The following is a 22,779-nucleotide window of genomic DNA, read 5'->3' as shown; positions in this document are numbered from 1 at the left end:
GACTGGCTGGCCTGCGAGCCCCTGGGATCCTCGTGTCTTCATTTTTCCATTATAGAAATTATAGGTGCATGCCATCACAGACAGCTTTTCACGAGGGTGTTGGGGATTAGAACTTGGATCCTCATGCTTCTGTGCAAACACCTCACTAACTGAGCCACCTCCCCAGTTCTACAATGGTTTTGCTAAATAGCAGCATCTAAAGTTTTGGATTTGAGCTCTGATTAAAGAAGCCAGGGAGACTCTGTCCAGTATCTGGGAAAGAGGATTGACAGGCATTCTCGACCATTGCCAGGCAGACACCTGATCCTGTCACTGCCTCAGGCTGAGGTCCCCCCAAAGCTCCCTGGCACACCAGGGAAAGTGTCATCCCGTGGAGTCCGTCCCCACCCCAACTGTCCTGGGTTGGGTTCTGACAGCAAGTACTATGTCTGTAGTCTGGAGCTGGCTCACTGGAGGCTCGCTGGTGGGACAGTGGGACGTCACTGGTTCACAGTGGCAAAGGTGACTCAGTAGAGCTGGGGTCCATACAAGTTGTTCTACTTCTGAAGTCCTGATTAGGTCATTGTTAGGGATTCACTATGTCATTACAGTCTCACTCTGTTGTCTGCTCGCTTGTCTTCAAACTCTGTTTGCTTGCTTTCTGCTTTGTTTGTTTGTTTGTTTGTTTTGAATGGGGTCTCACTGTGTAGCTCAGGATATGCTCAAACTGCTTTACAGACCAGGCTGGCCTTCCACTCACAAAGATCCTCCTGTCTCTGCCTCCCAAGTGCTGGGATTAAAGATATGCACCTCCGTGCCCAGTTCTCAAACTCGTATGTATATATTTTTTCATGTGTATGTGCTTGCATGCATTCGTATGCACTACACATGGGTAGTAGCCCAGGGAGGCCAGAAGAGGGCATCAGATTCCCCTGGAACTGCAGTTACAGGCTGTTGTGAGCTACCATGTGGGGTTCTGGGAATCAAACCCTGGTCCTAACCAAGAGCAGCAGGTGTTCAATACTGAAGCATCTCTCTGGCCCCAACCTCAAACATTTCTGTAATTAAAAAAAATATTTATCTATTTTCAAAGATTTATTTATTTATACATATGAGTGCTCCATTTGCATGTACACCTGCATGACAGAAGAGGGCACTGGATCCCATTACAGATGGTTGTGAGCCACCAAGTTGTTGCTGGGAATTGAACTCAGGACCTCTGGGAGAGCATTCTGTGTTCTTAACCTCTGAGCCATCTCTCTGGCAAAGATTTATTTATTTTTATGAATGTGGGTCTTTTGCTGTGCGCCAAATGAATGCAGTGCTCTCAGTGGCCAGGAGGGGGTGTAGCCCAGAGCTGCAGTATCTGTGAGTTACCATGGTGCTGGGTTTAAACTCTGGTCCTTTGGAAGAACAGTTAGTGCTCTTAATCATGGACCACTCTCCAGGCTCTTAGACTCAAAGTCTTGATCCTCCTGCTTTCACCTCTGATGTGTTAGGGTCATGGGTTTGTGCTGCTGTGCCTGTCGGAATTCACAGTTTTAAACTGCTTTTACCACCTTTGGATGGATGGATGGATGTTGTTTTGATGGGTGGCTGCTTAGGTGGGTAGGTGTATGGATAGGTGTGTAAGGTAGGTATGGATGGATGGGTGGGTAGATGGGTGGGTGGGTGGGTAGATGGGTGGGTGGGTGGGAACGTGAATGGATGGGTGGATGCATGAATGGATAGATGATCTGTTTCAGGTTTTCTTTTTCTGAAACATGGCCCTCCTGGAAAATCCATATGTCCCATCACTGCCTGTGCGAATTTGGTTATAAGGTGAGTTTTGTGTTTAGAAAATAGAAACTAGGAAGAGGAGATGGGGTGGGGCTGGAGGCAGCAGAGAGACAGAGGAGCAAGACACACGACAGAGGACCCCCGAGGGAGCATAGGTGCAAACCACGGGACATCTGAGGAGTGCACCCTCCTGAGCCAGGCAGAGGACTATGTCTCTGGGCCCAGGTCTGCAATCTGACCCTCAGGTGGCTGAGAGCCTGGGAGCCCCTCCCACCCCCCACACACTCCCAGGGCTGCGGTTCGAATGAGGACAGCGATTGTGCAAGAATGGACAGCCTTAAGGCCCCAGCCTGTGTCTCCCGGCCTGAGTCATACTGAAAGGAAGGAGACAGCGAGAAGCCTGAAGCCCCTTGGGATATCACGCCGCCAAGGCCTCCAGTGTGGCGTGAATGACGTCATCACGGATGAGCTCAGCAGGGACACCTTGGATACAAGGTAAGAGGACATCAAGGGCTCAGGGTGAGCTCGGTCTTGGGGAGGCCCCCGAGCTCCCCCTGCTGGAAGCTCAGCCTTTCAGCGACTGCTCCTCTAGGGTTTTCATTTCTTTGGTCCCCTCAAGGACCAGCCCGGCTTTCCATTTGGTGCCTGCTGTCTTTACTTCTCAAGTGTGCATGCTCAGTGTGGGTGGAACTTGGGGGGGGGGGGGTGTTGTGCTAACGGCTCGCTGCATATACCACCTCCAGCCAGAAGGTGGAAGAGAGTTGTCTTCTGGAATAAAATGAAGTTCGAGCCGGGCAGTGGTGGCGCACGCTTTTAATCCCAGTACTTGGGAGGCAGAGGCAGGTGGATTTCTGAGTTCGAGGCCAGCCTAGTCTACAGAGTGAGTTCAGGACAGCCAGGGCTATACAGAGAAACCCTGTCTCGAAAAACCAAAAAAAGAAAAAGAAAAAGAAAACCCGCAAGGCCACGCTGAGTCCCTGAGGATGAGATTGAGGTAAGCCTTGGTGCTGTCCAGCATTCGTGTCTAGGTCCCTGGCTGTTGGCTGTCTGTTGTACTTTGGGTGACAATGTGGATGACAAAGGATGTTCTCAGGTGTCTAGTTCTGAGAGCCAGGTGGGTGGGTGGTAGCTTCCAGCTGGCTCTGGAAGGAGGTAAACCAGGCGAGTCTCACACAGACCTTGCAGGCCAACAGCTCCATCTTCCTGGCTCTGTGGGGGATTTCGTAAGTATCTGAACTCCAGTCTGTTATCCGAGCATATCTTGCTGGTGTGGATCACAGTCATTGGCTGAGTCATGCCCCTCCTCCAAACTCCAGCTTCCTCATCTCTCAAGTGTGGGCAGGGCTAGGGCGTGGCTCCGTGGCCCAGCATATGTGTGACCCTGAGTTCCACCCCAGCACCTCATAAAGTGTCACACGCCTGTCATCCCTGTACTTGGGAGAGACAAGAGGTAGGGGTTTGAGGTCAGGGTCACTCTTAGCTACATTACAAATTCAAGGGCTGGCTGGGGATTTCTACCTGAAAAACAAAACAAAAACAAAGTAAGAACCCTTAAAGTGACTCCAGCCTGGCGGTGCACATCTTTAATTCAAGCACTGGGGAGTTAAAAGCAGGCAGATGTCTGTCTGTGAGTTCAAGGCCACCCTCATCTATGTAGCAAGTTCTAGGCCAGGGCTACTTAGTGAGACCCTATCTCAAAACAAACAAACAAACAAACAAACAAACCATACAAACAATATTAAAATTCCCAACCCCCCTAAACTTAAAGTGTGGGTTATAGGAGAATGGTTACAAGAACTGAGTGAGCACACTCAGCACTGGGCAGGATGTCTGTCGGCTAAAGCCGAGCTGGTCTGCTCGTGCCAGTGCATGTATGCGACAGTCATTACCTCATGTTCTGCTGCTTACTCATGGTGCCTGATTGATGCAGCAGTGCTGTCATTTGGCTCTGCTGGCTTGAAGCCTTGTCTCTTGTCAGGTCTTCTGCTTGGCCAGGACTCACCTGTGCTTACTTAGCCTCTCACCCTGGTCCCTTCTCTGGTATAGAAAGTGGCCTCTTTTCTCTGCTGCGGCTACCAACAGGCTTACAACGGTTCATACATCGCCAGTGGTGGCTCTTGTGGCCAGAACCATGCTTAGGGAAGAGCCTGGTTCCAAGTGCAATCAGAGGCCTACAGGCAGCCAGGGTCTCATCTGGTCATCACTGAGACATCTGTGCTGGGAAGGGTCGGGGTCTTGAGACACAGTGGAGTGAAGTTAGGTGATGGGAAGCCATCCACACAGAATGTCTTAAAATCCTGAGGTACCCAGAGGAAGTATGGTCTTCAAGCCTGGGGGTGGAAAGAGTCTGAGGTCCCTCTGGTTTGTGACAGTTGACAGCTGCTGTGGCTGGGGCAGAGATGCCTTGAGACCTCTAGGATAAGGAGGCCTCTAGTGGGCATTCACGGCATGGCAGGCCAGTGAGGAGCCAGTCAGCATTAAAAGCAGATTTCCAGAGGTTTGTCATCCCCGGGTAAGTTCACATCTCTCCATTTAAAAATCTATTTTTATTTGTGTGTGTGTGTGTGTGTGTGTGTGTGTGTGTGTGTGTGTGTCTGTATGTGCAACTCATGCATGAAGTTTCCACAGAGACCAGAAGAGGGTGTCAGATTCCCTTGGGACTAGAGTTAACAGATGTTTGAGGTATCATGTGGGCTCTGGGAACTGAACTTAGGTCCTTGGCAAGCAAGCCAGTGCTCTTAAACGCTGAGCCATGTCTCTAGGCCTGAGGGAAATGTTTGTGTACCAGCTGCCACAGCTCTGTTTCCTCTTGGTCTATTTGGGCCCCTCCTGCCTACCTTCCCATCAGTTCTTCAGAGGACCACTGGGTGCTGCCATTGGTATCCACTGGCTACCTGTGATCAGGTGCTCTCTGCTGTCCAGTCAGCTGTGCCATGGTGGCAGGGCAATTGCTCATGGCTGCTGGTCTGGGGGAACATGTGTCCATCTGTGTATATGAAAGAAATGATGTTTCACAGGGATGTGGCAGAGCCCGAGTTTCGGCCTTGTCCAGTATATGGTTTGGCTAGCCAGCAGACTAGCCAAGTTCTGGGAGACCCCTGAAACCTTCTCTGCCTTTTGTGCTTCCCTGGTGCTTCTACATTGTTGTGTGCGATCAACGAGAATCACACATGCATTCTAAGCCCCTTGGCCTCTGTCGGTTCTGGCCTCGTGTGTTCGCCAGATGACCCAGCAAGAAGGGCGCCAGCCTCACCCAGCTAGGGAACGAAGTGTTGTGTAACTCGCCCCCAAATTTCCCTCCTCTGGCTTGCTGGTGAAGATTTGAAATGTAGGGACATTCGCAAATGAGCCAACTTCCTGAGTGTCTAAGTGGCTGCTGAGTGTTTGTTGATGCTAAGTAATGTTGGGGATTCATTTCCGGCCCCCTGTAGCTGGCTAGATTGGATACAGAGCTCATTCTCTGCGTAAGAGGTTAGTCTCAGGAAGGAACCTGGCCTAGTTGGATTTCAGTTCTTAAAATAGTAACAGCAGAGTCTGAAGAAATGGCTCAGCGGGTAAAGGGCTTGCCACACAGGCCTGAGAATCACAGTTAGATCCCAGGTGTCCGTGTGAAAAACCAGTGTGGAGGTGCTTGACTGGAGTCCCAGCACTAGGGAGGGGGAGACAGACAGAGACCTGGACATCCCTGGAGCTCAGAACTGCCAGCCCCCTCAAATCACAGAGCTCCAGGTTCAGGGAGAGTCCCTGTCTCAAAAAAATAACGTGGAAGGGCTGGAGTGGTGGCTGATGGGCATTACACAGGGCCTGGGCGTGGCCAGAGGCCTCACAACCGCCTGTGAGTCCAGCTCCAGGGGACCATATGCCCTCAGCAAGAACCCACACAGGGCACACCCTCAGCCAGATATGGGCAGGTAAAATTCAAGAGGAAAAACAAAGTGGAGACCAAGAGAGGAAGACACCTAACTTCAGCCCCTGGCCTCTGCATGCATACGCACACCATGCATGTGCACATACATGTACACACACACACACACACACACGTCCAACAACAGCAACAATAGCTAACCCTTAGGGCACTCACAACTCCTGCAGTCTGGAACACCCCAAGAAAGCAAGAGGCCAGCTATTTTCATGCATGTTTTATAGACAGAAGCTGAGGCTCAGGGGGGCATGTGATATAGGACAGAGACATCAGGTCAAACGTGGCCGCCTTCTGTCTTCTCAGCCAACTCAAACGCAACAGCTTGAGTTTGACCCCAGGACCCACATGGCGGAAAGAGAGAACTGACTCTTGCAAGGGCCCTCTGCCCGTGCCCTCCAGCTCCCCATAAAGTAAATAAAAATGTAGGCTTAATGCATGGCGTAGTCAGAGAAAAATAACATTTCACACTGAAACAGCTTCTAGCTGACACAGCTATTGCTGATGGGCATTTTGGGGTCTCAGTTTGTCATTACAGAACCCTTCACTGTCCATGGTGGCTATCATATGTCAGACATGGTCACTGAGTACACAAAACAGGGTGAGCTCAGGAAGCCAGTGCAGGTTTGTGAACATAAAACCCATATGCTGGGTTTCCAGACGTTACATAAAAGAAAAAAGAAGAGAAGAGAAGAGAAGAGAAGAGAAGAGAAGAGAAGAGAAGAGAAGAGAAGAGAAGAGAAGAGAAGAGTTGTCAGCTCTCAGGAAGCTGAGGCAGGAACATAGCTACAAGCTCCAGGCCACTTTACAGTAAGAGAAGTGCAGCCAGAAGGCCCCTCTCATGGACATCACGAAACAGGGAGGCCACCTTGAAGCCTCAGTGGCAGCTCCTGACAGCGGGGCTGAGACAGGCTCACTGGATGCAGCTCTGAGTCACTATCCAGAACAGGAGCTGGGGTTCACCATGGTGATGGTTCACCGTGTCAGTTGGACCTGGGTCTGACCTATAGCCACACCTCTGTGTGGGGCTGTGAGGGCATGGTCTAGAAGGATTGTTCCAGTGCAGCACCGATATAAAGAAGTCTGGGAAGAAAGCTGCCCTCCTTCCACAGGACACTTGCCACTGAGGGAATGTGTTCTGTCACTACTTTCGCTGGCTAACATCAGAACCTGGTTTATCCATCCTTCTCATGTGGACTGCTCCCCAGGAATGCCCCAGGCCTTCAGCACAGCTCTCAGATGGATCGGCTTCAGTTCCAGTTGGACAACCCAGTCCATATTATATAAGCCAATCTAACCAATCCCCTTTTGCTATATGTATTATTCTGCAGGTCTGTTCCTCTAGAAAGTCTAACACGTACCACCAGTGTGGAGTGACCCAGTGACCTACTTACTGGCAAAGTGCTTACCTTGCGTGTTCTTTCTGAACTCCATAGACGTCTTAGCTCCAGAGGGGGGATGCATGGCAACAACTCCGTGCAACTGGATGCCAACACACTTCTGAGGCAGCAGGTGACAAGGGGAGTCATGGTGCCAGCTGGGGTGACTAATCAAAGCAGCAGAGCACTCTGGCCTCTTGAGGATGGGAAAAGTGGACCCTGTTTCTCAGTGGAGTAGAAGGAGGCATCTGGTACAGGAGCCCCAGTTAGAGGAGCTCTTGGTATTTCTACATCCTGTGACTAAAGACCACGGAGGGGCTGTTGAGCCAGCTCAGCCGGGAACAGCACCAGCCTTGCCAGCCTGAAGACAATTCCTAGAACCCTCAGAAAGGTGGAAGGAGAGAACGTGAGCCACAGAGTGGTTCTCTGGCCACCACATGTGTGCTGTGGCATGAACACACACACACAGTAATGATAAAACCAAAGTGTAAATTAAGTCAATAGAAAATGACCACTCTGTCGTTACCCAGGGCACTCAGTCATGAATAGTTAAGTTACCCCACATGGTCAAGGACCAAGATCAGCTGAGGTGCCTTACTGAGGGCTCAAGGAAGATAGTTACAAACATCAACTAGACAAGCCTGCAAGGGGGCTGGGGGTAAAGGTGATTGCCACCAAGCTGATGACCATATTCGATCTCTGGGACCCACAAGATGGAAGGAGAGAACATATTCCCACAGGTTGTCTTCTGACTTCCATACATGTACTGTAGTGTACACACACACACACACACACACACAATATACACATACATATATAAACACATATACATACATACACACATATACATACACATGTATACATACATATACACACACATATATATACATACAATATACACATATATAAACACATATACATATATGTTTGTGTGTGTTTATATTTGTCTTAGTCAGGGTTTCTATTCTTTTTTTCCCCATGAGACTCACAGAGTAATACATGTACTGTAGTGTACACACACAATATATACACACACAATATACACATATATAAACACATATACATACATATACACATATATACACACATATACATACACATGTATACATACATATACACACATATACATATATGTGTGTGTGTGTGTATGTCTTAGTCAGGGTTTCTATTCTTTTTTTTTTTTCCCCATGAGACTCACAGAGTAACACGGGAGAAGCGGGATTTGAACCGGGAGAGAGAGAGTGCGCGGGCTTGCCCTCTGCAGGCAGCCGCCTAAGCGGCTATGCCACCGCTTGTTCCAGGGTTTCTATTCTTGAACAAACACCATGACCAAGAAGCAAGTTGGGGAGGAAAGGGTTTATTCAGCTCACACGTCCACATTGCTGTTCATCACCAAATGAAGTCAGGACAGGAACTCACACAGGGCAGGAGGCAGGAGCTGATGCAGAGGCCATGGAGGGATGTTACTTACTGGCTTGTTCTGCTTGCTCTTTTATAGAACCCAGGATTACCAGCCCAGGGATAGCAACACCTACAATGGGCCCTCCTACCCTTGATCACTAATTGAGAAAATGCCTTACAGCTGGATCTCATGGTGGCAGTTCCCCAAGGGAGGCTCCTTTCCCTGTGATAACTCGAGCTTGTGTCAAGTTGACATACAAAACTAGCCAGTGAGATATATATATTCCAAGACAGGGTTTCTCTGTGTTATTCTGACTGTCCTGGAATTCAGTCTGTAGACCAGACTGGCCTCAAACTCATGTAGATATGCCTGCTTCTGTCTCCTGAGCATCGGGATTAAAGGCACTCGCCATCAATGCCAAGTTAAAATGCATTTTTAAAAAAACAGCTATTAAGCCGAGTTTGATATGCCTTTAATCCTGACACTCTAGAGGCAGAGGCAGGTGGACAGTCTCTGTAAGTTTAAGGATAGCATGACCCACATAGCAAATTCTAGGTCAGCCAGCCTATATCGTAAAATTCTTTCTCAAAAATCAATCAACCAGATTTGGCAGGCTCTGCTGCCCCCCATTGCTGCTTGCTGCAACCATGATCAACCTCACCATGTACTTAGACATTGAGTCCTGGAGAGAAAGGATTTGGATATGAGGGTTCCTTCTTTCGCAGAAGTATTCTAGGATTCATGTGCAGGGTGGTGACATCACGCCAGGGTGGCGAGGTCATACATCATCATGGCACTGGAGGCAGGTCCATCTACAGGGAGAAATTTGAGGATGAGACCTTCATCCCAAAGTATACAGGTCCTGGCATCGGGTCCACTGCAAATGCTGGACCAGACACAGAGGGCTCCCAGTCTTTCACCCGCACTGCCAAGTGGCAGGATGTGGTCTTTGGAACAGGGAAAGAAGAGGTAAGCACTGTGGAAGCCATGGAGCATCTGGGTCCAGGAACGTGAAGAGCAAGAAGATCTAATGCTTTTGACTTGCGGGCAACTGGCCCACCAGACCAATCCTTCTGTAGCCCAGGAGAGCGTTCCCACCCCATCTGCTCCCAATACCCTGTAATCTCTGCCCCCACTGAAGCTCTTTAGATTCCGGATTTTCCCATACTCTTCCAAGTATAACTGGATGGCAGAGTTGAGTTATGAATAAATACTAAACAAGGGGGAAATATCAATGATCAAGAAAGGAAGAAAGGATGAGAGAAAGGAGAAAGGAAAGAGGGAGAAAGAAAGGAAGGAAGAGAGAAAGGAAGGGAGGGAGAAAAGGAGGAAGGGAGGGAGGGAGGAAGGGAGGGAGGGAGGGAGGAAGGGAAGGAGGAAGAGAGGGAGGGAGGGAGGAAGGGAGGGAGGGAGGAAGGGAAGGAGGAAGAGAGGGAGGGAGGGAGGAAGGGAGGGAGGGAGGAAGGGAGGGAGGGAGGAAGGGAGGGAGGGAGGAAGGGAAGGAGGAAGTCAGGGAGGGAAGGAGGGGGAAGGGAGGGAGGGAGGGAGGACCAACCAGTCCAGGCATGAGCAGAGCATGCTGCTGAATGCTCTGTGAGGCTGAGACACTGAAGGATCTCACCCCACACTGTGGGAAGTTCAGGAGATGAGAGGCTCAGGACTTTGTTCTTCTGAAAAGGGATCAGGGAGTGGGGCTGAGCTGGACAGATGGATCGTGTGCCTGATGGCATTTCAATTTCTCCTGCCATTGTGAGGAGATTAGGGGTGGTTTAGAAGGTGTGTCGGGATTCAAAGCCTACCAGGAGTGGATTTGTGGTGGTTTAAGATTCTGAGCCAATCTCGCCAGCCACCACATGCCCAAGATTAATACATTATTTGTGGGTGTGTCTTCAGGTGTTTCCAAATGAAGTTAAATGTTGAACTCAGGAACACACAGAGGGCCCTCACACCCAACCCAACCAACTTATTCAGGCTGGAACAGGACAAAAGGGGAGAGTCTTTTCCTTGATTCTTGAAGCTAGACATGAAGAGTGACATCTCCTGTCTTTCAGACGAGGGTTTATACCACCAACCTATTCTTTTTTTTTAAGTTTAATTTTTTTGTTTTGTTTTGTTTTGTTTGTTTGCTTTGTTTTTTGAGACAAGCTTTCTTTGTATAGCCCTGGCTGTCCTGGAACTCACTCTCTAGACGAGGCTGGCCTCGAACTCAGAAATCCGCCTGCCTTTGCCTCCCAAGTGCTGGGATTAAAGGTGTGTGCCATCACTGCCTGGCTAAGTTTAATTTTTTTAAAGATTTATTTTATGTATGAGTACACTGTAGTTGTCTTCAGACACACCAAAAGAGGGCGTTGAATCCCATTTCAGATGGCTGTGAGCCACCATGTGGTTGCTGGGAATTGAACTCAGGACCTCTGGAAGTCAGTGCTCTTAGCCACTGAGCCATCTCTCCAGCCCCTTTAGAGTTTATTTTTGATGGCATGTGTATGTGAGGGCAGAAGGTGTCAGGTCTCCTGGAAGTAGAGTTACAGGCAGTTTTAAGCAGCTTGATGTGGGTGCTGGGAACTAAACTTGGGGTTCTCTGCAAGAGCAGCAAGTGCTCTGAGCTGTTAAACCATCTCTGCAGCTCCCACCATCTGCCTTTGACCTTGGACTGAACTCCAAGGTCATATAGTGTTGACCTCCCTGGGTCTGTAGCTCATAGAGAGTAGAGAGAAAGAAAGATTGAGTGATTGATTGATTGAGACTATCTCACTATGTAGACAGGGCTGGCATGACAGAAATCTGCTTGCCTCTGCTTCCCTAGTGCTAGGATTAGAGGTGTGAGCCTCTGTGCACAGTTTTCAGGACTTTTCCAGCTAGTTTTACATTATCATTATACAGGGGCCAATTATACACATCATAATCTCCCCGGCTGTTGAAGTGCTCACCAAGCAAGTGGGAGGACCCGAGTGTGGATCCAAGCACCCACATAAAGACAGGCACAGCAGCATGACTCTGTAACCCCGGCATCCCTGTAGGAAGATGGGAGTGGAGATAGGAAATTTCCAGAAGCTTCAGGGCCTAGAGGCTTTGGTGTCTCAAACTGTGGGACCGTGAAAGGATAGCTTGGTTCTTGGTTGGGCACAGGTCTCGAACCCCAGACCCTGATGGGACAACGGCAGGTGTTCGGCCACGCCCCCGAACCCAGGGTCCTGAAACTTGGTCTAAGACCTCTATTTGATCTGCGCCATTCAGTCACATAGGGCAAAACGCCCCTACCAGCCCCTCCACAGGTAGAGGGCGTGACTACAGGCCTCAGGCCCTAGAGAGATTTTCATATTAATGAGATACCTAAAGGCCAGAGGTCGTAGTCAATTATTTCTTTTTATTATTGTTCGTATTCCTTTTCCAGACCCTCCTCCCTCCTCCCTCCCTGTTTAAGTCAGGTCCACCCTGACCTAAGGGGGTGTGCATCCAGATTCAACTACCATCCGTCATGAAAATAAAGCCTGTAAAAACCACAGACATTCTCGTGTTTGGGGGGCTCCGCCGTGGGGGATCCATGGAGAAGGCCTTTAATGAGCCGCTGTAGCCACAGCCGCCACACTTCCCTGAGGACTTCTCTGTGTTCCGCCTCTTCAAGCAAGCTAGCTGGGCCGCCAAGTACAGTAACGGAGTCTCTCCTGCGCTGCGATGCTGGGGCCTCTTTCTTCTCTCCCCCACCCCTCGTCACGTCTCCATTCTGCTGCTGCGACCTCCAGAGCGGAAGACACGGAAGACACGCAAGACCCACAACTCCGCCCAACAGAAACCCACACCCCTGTGCCCACTCATTCCCCGAATTAAACCAGATAGAAGGGAAGGGCTGACAGCTGAGGCTGTGTCTGGATTTCCACAGGCACCCTGGCATGTGCACTCCTGCTCCTATACACAGGAACACACACAACATACACACACACACAAGTCTCATTGTACACCTGACACTACACACACACACACACACACACACACACACACACACACAGACATCATATGGGCTGTCTCTCTGGAGGCTGGTGCTCCAGATGGTTTCACACGCACAGGCACAGGAGCTGGGACATGGATTTTTTCCCCTGACCTCGAGGCAGGAGGTGGTGGTGGGGTTGGTGGAGGTGGTGATATTTTCCGTTTACTGCCGAATGGAGCCTGGGGCTTTGGTGGGAACTAGACTGCAAAGAGCTCAGAGTGTGGGCTCAGGGCCCGGTGGTTCTGGCTTTAACTCCTCCACTTGAGGTCCCTGCATTGTGTCTGTGGGTGCCCCAAGCCTCAGAAAACCTCTCTGGAAATGCCTTGATATCCATGTAGCTTACTCCAGAAGGTTCTGAGAAGTCACATGAGCAGTAGGTAATATGTGAGTGATTGCTTTGTGCTCCACTTCCCTCCCCCCCATTCGCTCTAATACACACACACACACACACACACGTGTGTGTGTGTGTGTATACGCCTGGAGAGGTGGCTCATGCTCAAAATCATTGACAGCTCTTTCAGAGGACCCTGATTTGGTCCCCAACACACGGATGATGGCTCACAGCTTTCTGTAAGTCAGGACCCAAAACCTCTTCTGGCCCATGTGAACACAGCACGTATCTGGTGCAGTAACATACATGTTGGCAAAACACCCATACACATAAAATAAATAACTCTTTAAAAATGTGTTTGTGTGTGCCTGTGTAGCGTCTTTGGAGGCCAGAAGAAGGCATGGATCTCCTTGAGCTGGAGTTACAGGCGGATGTGAGCTAAACAATAATAGATGCTGGGGACTGAAGTCGGGTCCTCTGCAAGGGCAGTGCACACTCTGAACCACTGGATCATTCTCTCCAGCCCATCCAGGGTTCGTGTTCTCAGGCAGGCCTTGAACTCACTGTACAGCTGTGGTTTGCAGGTATCCATTGGCACACCTAGTTTATTAGACGTGGTCATGGAACCCAGGACTCTGTGCATGCCAGCCAATCCCTGCACCAGCTGAGCCACATCTCCAATTCCTGCGCTCCAGTTTTCGGATCCATAAAACAGAAATACTGAAATCTACCTCTCTGATCACAGTGGCTCGCACCTTTAATCCCAGCACTCAGGAGGCAGAGGCAGACAGTGCTCTCTGTGAGTCCAAGGACAGACAGCGTGGTCTACGTAACAAATTCCAGCCCAAGACCCTGTGTCAACAGGGGTGGTGGTGCTCGAGAGCTGGCTCAGCAGTTAAGAACACTAGCTCTTAATCCGACCCAGGTTCAATTCCCAGCATCCACATGGCAGCTTGCAACCATCTGTAACTCCAGTTCCAGGGGATCCAACACCCTCTTCTGAGTTCAGAGGTCATTATGCACACAGGATACACATACATACATGTAGGGAAATCATTCATGGACATACAATAATAATAAATGCACAGAGGCCTAGCTCATCTGGTTAATATGAAGATTAGATAAGTTAAGCTTGGCGCGTGGTAAGTATTATATAAGTGCCATAAAAAAAAATTGCAGGAAGCTTGGCTCATGACTCTCTTATGGCTCTGGTATCTTTCAAGATAAAACACTGCCTGAGAATCCTGATAGTGAAGATTGGAAAGGGGTAGGTGAGGTGGTGACATCACCTGTGGTTAAAACCACCTTGCCCATTCAGCCTGGGTTGGCTCATTCAGGCTCAGCTTCACGTGGGCACGCCCAGCCAGCCATGCTTAGAAAGGACTTTGTGGTTTTGATGGTTATTGGTTGTTTATTTGGCTAAATTTTTTTTTTTTTTTGAGACGGGGTCTCACATAGTCCAGGTTTGCTAGGAATGTGTGTCCAATCTTGAGCTGATTCACCTACCGCCGTCTCTCGGACTGTGAGATTACAAGTGTGTACCGCCACGCAGGGGCGAGACTTTCCTGGGCTCAGACCCAGGGCTTCTTGTATTCAAAGCGAGCATTTCATCAACTGACCTTTGTCTCTTGATGGGCTTCATGTTTTTTGTTTTTGTTTTTGTTTTTTAAATCCCTGTCATTTTTAAGGAACAGAATGCTTTAAAGTATTATTTTGGTATCTGTGTTTGTGTATATATACCACAAGCACATGGTACCCTCAGTAGTCAGAAGTGGGTGTTGAATCCTCGGACTTGGAGTTACAGATGTTGGCGAGGTGCTCTACGTGGGTGCTGTTAACTGAACTCTGGTCCTCTGGAGATCGGTACACACTCTTATTGCTGAGTGCCTCACCAGCCCCTCCCAGTCTTTCTTCTCCACTTTTTTTTTCTTTAGTTTTTATTGTTGTTTGTTTGTTATTTTTGTTTGTTTGTTTGTTTTTTGGTTTTTTTGTTTGTTTTTTTCGAGACAGGGTTTCTCTGTATAGTCTTGGCTGTCCTGGAACTCACTCTGTAGACCAGGCTGGCCTTGAACTCAGAGATCCGCCTGCCTCTGACTTCCAAGTGCTGGGATTAAAGTCGTGAGCCACCGCCGACCGGCTGTTGTTTGTTTTAAAACAAGGTCTCTAGCTAGATGAGCATTGGTGGTGCATGTCTCTGATCCCAGTATCCTTGAGGCACAAGCAGGGGGATCTCTGAGTTCCAAGCCAGCCAGAGTTTGTTCTGGAACAGCCAGGCTATATAGCAAGATCTGCCTCAAAAAAGCAAAATACATAAATAAATAATACAAACAGAGTTTTATGATGTAGCCCTGGTTAGCTTAAAACTTATTCTGTAGACCAAGCTGTCCTTGAACTCACAGGAATCCACCTGCCTCTGCCACCAGAGCTGGGAATACACACTTTTATCACTATACATAACTTGTCTGCTTTGTATCTGAGACACAGTTTCAAGTAGCCAAGGTGGCCTTGGCTCTTTGTGTGGCAGAGGATAAACTACTGGTTCCCTGGCTCTGTCTCAAGTGCTGAGATTATATGTGTCACCATGCCCGACTTTACTGTCCCTGCCTTGAAACACACACACACACACACACACACACACAGCACTGGGGCCAGAACACAGGGCCTAAAACATTCCCTGAACATGCTCTGCCACTGAACTGCACCCAAACCCTTTAACATTCTTAAACTTTGAATAAAGGACTTTGTGTTTTCAGTTTGCTTCTGGCTGCAGAAAGGACAAGGCCAGACCTGCTTGGAGCCTCGGTTCTTTCTGTGCCTTTGGCAGTGATAGGCCTCCTGGAAAGAGATTCCTGAGCTGGGTTGCTGGAATGTGAGGCATGGCCCTCACTGTGGGACTTGCACACACTGGATAGATCTGGTATACAGGCGGGCAAACCCATGAGGGCCACTGTTTGGTCTAGAGGCCTGGTCCAACTCTGAAGGGCAGTGAGGGAGGGGAGAGGGTGTTTCCTACAGAATCCTAAGGGAAGGATCAGATTCAGAAGATCTGATCAGGCTTGGCTTTCAGAAGGAACAGGAATTTTGGAAAGCTATGCAAGAAAAGCTATGCCAGCAGCACCTCTCCCTTAGAGTGAGTTTCTTGACCTCTGGCTGGAGGCAGCACTGTTCCCATCCTCCCCAGAGGCTTGTATCCTGATTTGCACCCTGAGCCGGCTAAAAGGATGCTGAAGATGAAGCAGACACTTTCCTGCAGAACATCCAGAGGGCTCCCCTGGAGGGAGGCTGGTGAATGATGCCTGTCTGCCATTTGTCACTATAGTATAAGGCTCAGGCAGACAGGCCTTCAGTGAGCAAGGAACAGAGGTGAACTTGACATGAAGAGAGAAGGAGGAAGCAGGCGCTTGGCTGGCTGGAAGACAGCATCTGGTGCACTCCAACAGAGCAGACACGAAGCACAATTTCGTGACACCGCCTGGAGGGAAAGGAGGTGATGCTGTTTGCAGAGAACAGAGAGCGGTTAGGGTTCGTGGAGGCTGCTGTATGAGTCAGAAGGCTGGGAGGGACTCTATCAGTCCAGCCTTTGAACACACAGCCATCCCTGGCCAAACCTCTGAAGAATGTAAAGTGTCCCCACAAGGTCCTTGAAGTGGCCAGAGTACTGAACACCCAAATGGCCCATCTGCACTATGACCTCTGGGGAAGCAGCGTTTATGGGTGGGTGTGAGCTAACCCAGTGGATCCCTGACTCTGAAGACTCTACCTGTAGAAAATACAAGGTTGCCCCGAAAGATCTTGGCAGTGGTTTCTCCAAGTGGTTTCTCAGTCACTTAAGTCTAGGAAATATTTCTTCGTACCCCAAAGCCCAGTGCACCAGGGATGGGATCCAAGTCCTGGGAGCAGCAGCCGGCCTGAGTCAGCAAGTGATAATCACACTCTGCTTTCCTGCCACACAACGCTAGCTGCTGCAGGGAAGCCACCACAGACACAGGAGGCTGAATGCTGATCGCGCCCTCCCTCTCTGCCCCTCCCTCTCTCCTCCCTCCCCCCACTCTCCTTCTCCCTGTCTCTCTCCCTGCTTCCCCAACTCCCTCTCTCTCCCAGCTCACATATGTTCATACGGGTGTGGGCATGAGTGTGTGTAGACCAGAGGTCACGGGCAGGCTTCTTCTTGGATTACTCTCCACTTTAGCTTTTGAGGCAGGATTAGGGTTTTGAGGTGACTCAGGGGTAAAGGCACTTTCCCTGCAAACCTGGTGACCTGGTGGAAAGAGAACTTTGACTCCCTGACTTCTAGTCATGCATTTCGGATTGTGCACACACACACACACTAAATTCTCCATACCTATCACACACACACACACACACACACACACACACATGTGGACTGTGTGCATGCACACTCAATCTTGCATACATATGCACACACACAACAAGAAATAGTGCAGGAAGCCCAGCACGGTGGTACACACAGGGTCTTCACTAGGTTTTGGAAACAAGTATCCTTTATGACACAAAAGAAATACACAAAGAAAAAGTAACTTGGCAAGACAATTTCTTTTTTTGTAAAAAGGGTACACCAGAACCCAAACCAGGCTAGCAAGCACACTGGGGCAAGAGGTTCACTTAGGTCTTACTCTAATAAACTTGATGACTGGCTTCTGGGCCATCAAGTTCCAAGAAAGCTTTACATGTGTGTAAACACACATGTTATGGGATGGGTGGGTGTTTTAAAACATTTTCATACAAGTTTTACAAGATGGGGGAGATTTATAGACTCTCAGGACCTTTGGTGAGCTAGCCACCTTTGATAGAAAAAAGGAAAATCTCGCCAGGCAGTGGTGGCGCACTCTTTTAATCCCAGCACTTGGGAGGCAGAGGCAGGCGGATTTCTGAGTTCGAGGCCAGCCTGGTCTACAGAGTGAGTTCCAGGACAGCCAGGGCTACACAGAGAAACCCTGTCTTGAAAAACAAACAAACAAAAAACAAACAAAAACAAAAAAAAAAAAAAAAAAAAAAGAAAAGAAAAGAAAGAAAAAAGGAAAATCTCACAAAATGGCTGAGGCACTGTGGATTGCTGGAGAGTTGAAGTCCAACCTGGGCTACATAGTGAGATCCTGTTTCAAAGATGTCAAAACAGTGGTTAGGGATGTGGCTCAGTGGTAGAGGGATACCTTAGTAACAGTCGGGAATTCCTTAGTAACAGGCAAAACTCCATATTAGACCCCAAATACGGTGATAACTATAACAACAACAACAAAAGCCCAAAACTAACTAACTAACTAACTAACTAACTAAGAAGGCATAATTGAGTAGGGCATGTAAGCAGTGGGCTACCTGTTTTTTTTCTCTTAAAGGTTTTATTTTTATTTTATGAGTATTTATCAGCATTTGTGTCTGTGCACCAGGAGTATACAGAGCCAATGGGTGTCAGAAGAGGATGCTGGATCCCCTGGAAGCAGACTTACAGGTGGCTATGAGCTACCACGTAGGTGCTGGAAACTGAACTCAGACCTCTGTAAGAACAGCCAAAGCCTCCAAGATATTTTCTTCTTTCCTTTCCTTTTCTGTGCTGGAGATGGAAGGAAGGGTCCATACATGCTGGGTACAGCTGGGTATTTCTTTTCTTTTTCTTCATTGTATCTGTTTGCAGGGAAGCTGCAGGCGTGTATTCTCTCACAGAAACTCTCTGGAGTTGATTCTCTTTTTCACCATACAGATTCTTTAGATGGAACTTGGGGTGTTAGGTTACATCACAAGTGACATTAGAGCCTTGGAGCTGTCTCAGCAAGTCACCTTTTGTGGCTGGCTTCTTCCCTTAATAGAACCTTTTGGGGGCTTATGGGCATTGTAGCAAAATCAGAATAGCCTTCTTCTTGATGCCTGGGTAACATTCCACCAAGCAAAGAGCCAGACTTTTCTTTCAGCTGAGCCCCTCAGGAGGTTAGAGGACAGAAAGGAGGGGTACTGTGGATCAGGGTACAGGGTTTGTCTGGCATTTGCATTGGAAAAAAAAAAAGAACCAAAACTCCACACATATCATCATATCATTCTAGCTAAGACTGGTGGTACACACTTGTAATCCCAGCTACAGCTGGCAGAGGCTGCACACAGAGGAGTTTTGGTTCAATAGCCCTTGAGTTCAATGGCTGCTATGGCTGCACAGTAAGTCCAAGGCCAGTCTGGGAAACTCAGTGAGAACTGTCTTAAAATAAGAATAATAAGAAGAGCTGGGAAGCAGGCTAAGTGATAGAGGGCTGGCACAGTGTGCATAAGTCCCGTGCACAGTCCCATGGTGGGAGGGAAAAAGAGGGAGGGGAGGGAGGGAAAGCCGGCTGTCCCTTGTGCATGCTGGGTAAACTGAGCTGCATTCCCAGCTTTAGAAACAATATTACATTTATTTGTTTTGTGTGAGTTAGAGGTTTTCACTGTAGCACTAGTGTGGAGATCAGAGGACAACATGGGAGGATCGATTCTCTCCACAGTTGTGGGTCCTGGGCATCAAGTGTTAGCAGCAGACTCCTTTTTTGCCTGGGTTATTATAACTGCCCCCTCCCTTTAAACTTTAAGACAGAGTCTCAATAAGTTGCGCCAGGCTGGCCTGGAATTCTCTGTAACCCAGATAGGCCACTCATTTGTCTGTAACAGTGGACCAGCTAAGACTCCTCTCTTTCACGCTATGTGCCAGATGCCCTGGGCTTGCGTCCACAGCCCCACAACTTCCAAAGGGGTCTTCTGAGATAGGAATAATCACCTCCACCAAAGGCCAGTGTAGGATCTGATGATCACCTGACAGTCTTGGGCTCCCCAATTCTAACGTGGGTCTGCCTACTGGGCTCTGTGATAATGATGGTTCAAGCCAAGGACACTGTGCTGTCACCTGTTCATAAACAGAAAGGTATTAGTCCTGATGGCCACTTGGCTGTCAGGGGCCTGACTGGGCTTGGGATGCCTTGGGAATGCTAGAAGTCTTGCATAAAACCCCAAGCCAACAGTTCACCAAGGACAGCTCCAGGCCCAAACCGTTTGTGCCGGTCAGCAAATATCAGCCTCGGGTCCTCCACACTCACAGCAGTGTGAGTTTTGTTCTCTCAACCCACAGACTAAGTTTAACAGCTCAGCCATTCCTAGCAGAGCTCACCTGTCACCTCAGTGCACAGGAAGCTGAGGCAAGCAGAGGATTGCAGCTACCCAGTGAGTTTCAGGTTAGCCTTGGCTAACCTGATCTTTACACACAAAAGTGGGGGTAACGCTCCATCTTTCTCATTCCTAACTCAGTGGTCACCAGAACAGGTGCCCCAGGTGGTTCCTGTTGTCTGGTTCTGTCCCAGCCTGCCTGGCAGCCTGTCCCACCCATACTTCAAGAACCTGCAGCCAGGCCCCAGAGGTGTTCCAGGAAGTTGACAGAACCAGATCCTGGAAGAGGAGTGCCACCAGTCTCAGTCTGGAGTCCATCTTATGAGGGACAAAACTAACTTAGTTTAATTCAATTCCAGTTCACCAAACTGTGCTCGCCCCATCTGTGCACAGATGGGGTGACGCTGGAAGCCAGCAAGTGACCCAGGGCCACCAAGGTGGCCTAGTGGGCAAAGGTACTCGCTGCCAAAGCTGACAACCTGACTTCAACCTCCAGGTCCCACATGGGGGTTGTCCTTTGACCTCCAGGTGTGTGCTGTAGTACACACACCCACAGATATACATATATAATAAATACATATTTTAAAAAAAAACAGTCAAGCCAGTGACCCAAGACTGACTTTTCTCTCTTCTCTCTCTCACCTACATCCCTCTCTGTAGTCAGGTCATGTGACCATGTGGCATGCTGTCCTTGAGAGATATGTGGAAACAGAGACAGGGGCTTGGCTCTCAAGGAATCCAAGTGGAGCAGGCAGTGACTGATAAACTCAGGGTGGGCCTCCCTGAGAAACACCAGATTCTAGATGCCAGCATAGCCTTTGAAAGAGGTAAGGTGTCAGCAACTGTGTCCCCAAGGAGAATTCCAGGCAGAGGGACCAGCCAGAGAGAAGGCACGGGGCCATGAGGGAGAGGGTATGACTAGGAAGGGCCACAGGGACAGTTCAGCCTTTCCCAGAGCTGGAAGCCACTGCAGGGTTCCCAGCAAGAGAAGGGTGTTTTCATTTGAGCAAAGATGGAAACTTCTAAATTTCTAAGCATGAGTCAGTGGTTGGTTTCTTTCTTCTGAGTACAGGCAGCTTGGAGGAGAAGGAAAGGCTGTTTGTTCGCCACCTCATGTCTCATCAGCTCATCTCAGAGCCCAGAAAGATTTCCTAGCAGTCAGCAAAGAAACTCTCAGGGAAGGTCTCCAATTGGCCCTGCTTGGACCAATCACCCTGGTTAGATGCCAGGAACTTTACTGTCTATTCTGGATCTCAAGGCAAACACATGTTCTGGGATTAAAGGCTTGCTGACCTGGTTCATGCAGTGCTGGGACTGTTTTGGGCCAGGGTTGGTAGCTCAGTGGGTAAAGCACCAATCGCCTAAGCCTAGTGACCCTAGTTTTATCCCACGAACCAACAACCTCTGATTTTGTTTAATTAACAAACTCCTAGAATGAGATTCGAACCCAGGACAGGAGAACGGCCCTGGCGCTCATGAGTCAGCTTGCCAGCACACTAGCAGAAATAGCAGAAAACAAGAGAGTCTGTCTCAACAAGGTGAAGGTAGAGAACAGACTTCTGAGAGCTGACCTGTGACCTTCACAGGGTCAGGCAGAGTAAGGACAAACTGACTTCAAAGGCCACTCCGTTTTATCTTATTTTATTTTTTCCACCCCCGAGGGTTTATTTCCCCACCGTTGGCTGTGTGCTCCAGGGGTCAGGAGCCAGCAGTCGGGGTGGAGTCACTTCTGGGATCTTCCAAAGTCCCACAGGGATCTTCAGAGTTGGCCAGCTACAAGAGCTGCTTCAGTGATCCCCAGGAAATGCCAAGGAGAGAGCGTGGTAAACTCCAGGCTGCTCCAGGACAGCCCCTCTTCCATAGAGCCCTGATTATAGGTCAAGAGAGAAAAAAAAAACAAGCCAAGGGCTTCTCTCTACTCCTATTCCTGAACATGACTCCTGGCCAGTGCAAGGGAAGGATGACAGGCTTAATGTCTCTGAAGGTCAAAGAAACCCTGGGCTTCTCCCATAAGAAGCTCACACCCGGGATAGAGAGTTGGCTCAGGCCTTAAGAGCAATGGCTGCTCTTGCAGAGGACCTGGATTTATTCCAGGTACCCAAAAGACAGCTCACAAGGGTTTGTAACTTCAGTTCCAGGGGATCCAGCATCCTCTTCTGGCCTCCATGGACACTGTGTACATGTGACACAGACATATATATAGCCAAAACACCCATACACAACACATACAGACACACAGATCTGAAAAAGGAGGAGGAGGAAGAAGAAGAAGAGGAGGAGGAGGAGGAGGAGAAAAAGAATTATTATTATTATTATTATTATTATTATTATCCATACTCAGCCAGAAAACTCACATTTTCAATCCTAGCAGTCAGCAGTCAGGAGAAGATGACTAAGTATGTAAGTGAGTAATGTAATTCTATGTATGCATGTATGAAACAGGGTCTCACTACGTAGCCCTCCCTGGCTGTTCAGGAACTCATTCTGTAGACCAGGCTAGCCTCAAACACAGACCCATCTACATCTGTCACTGTGCCTGGCACAGCTGCATTTATTTTTAAATACCGTTTGCAACATACTTTAATCTTAACAATATTGTTGTTGCTACAAAATTTAGAAAACAATTTTAATGAGATAATTTTAAGTGAAAACTCAGAAAGCTGTATTCTAAAACACAAACATATGATACCTTAGCTATCCAACAGTTATAAACATAGGTAAACTGTTGGGAGCCAACTCCTAGCCGAAAGCGGCTATCACCTTTGCAGTCATCTTGGGCCACATATTTGAAGGTTGATACTTTTCCACCCTGATGAGAGACTTGTTTGTCTAGCATGATATTTTTGCAAACAGGCCACAACAGCTGAGCAT

The 22,779-nt window shown here is 48.7% G+C and overlaps 1 protein-coding gene across 1 annotated transcript in view; it reads left to right on the top strand.

The window, feature by feature from the left end:
• Nucleotides 1–2,077: 2,077 nt before the first annotated feature.
• Nucleotides 2,078–22,779, top strand: part of Ptges (prostaglandin E synthase) — a 39,587-nt gene continuing 18,885 nt past the window's right edge. Inside the window, exon 1 of the mRNA XM_034493533.2 lies at nucleotides 2,078–2,253. The gene's annotated coding sequence lies outside the window, so the exon portion shown is untranslated. The remainder of the gene's footprint in view (nucleotides 2,254–22,779) is intronic.

This window comes from Arvicanthis niloticus, chromosome 2 (assembly GCF_011762505.2).
Source record: "Arvicanthis niloticus isolate mArvNil1 chromosome 2, mArvNil1.pat.X, whole genome shotgun sequence".
Lineage (NCBI taxonomy): Eukaryota > Metazoa > Chordata > Mammalia > Rodentia > Muridae > Arvicanthis > Arvicanthis niloticus.
Note: the sequence above shows the minus strand (reverse complement) of the source record. Positions and strands in the feature narration are given on the sequence as shown.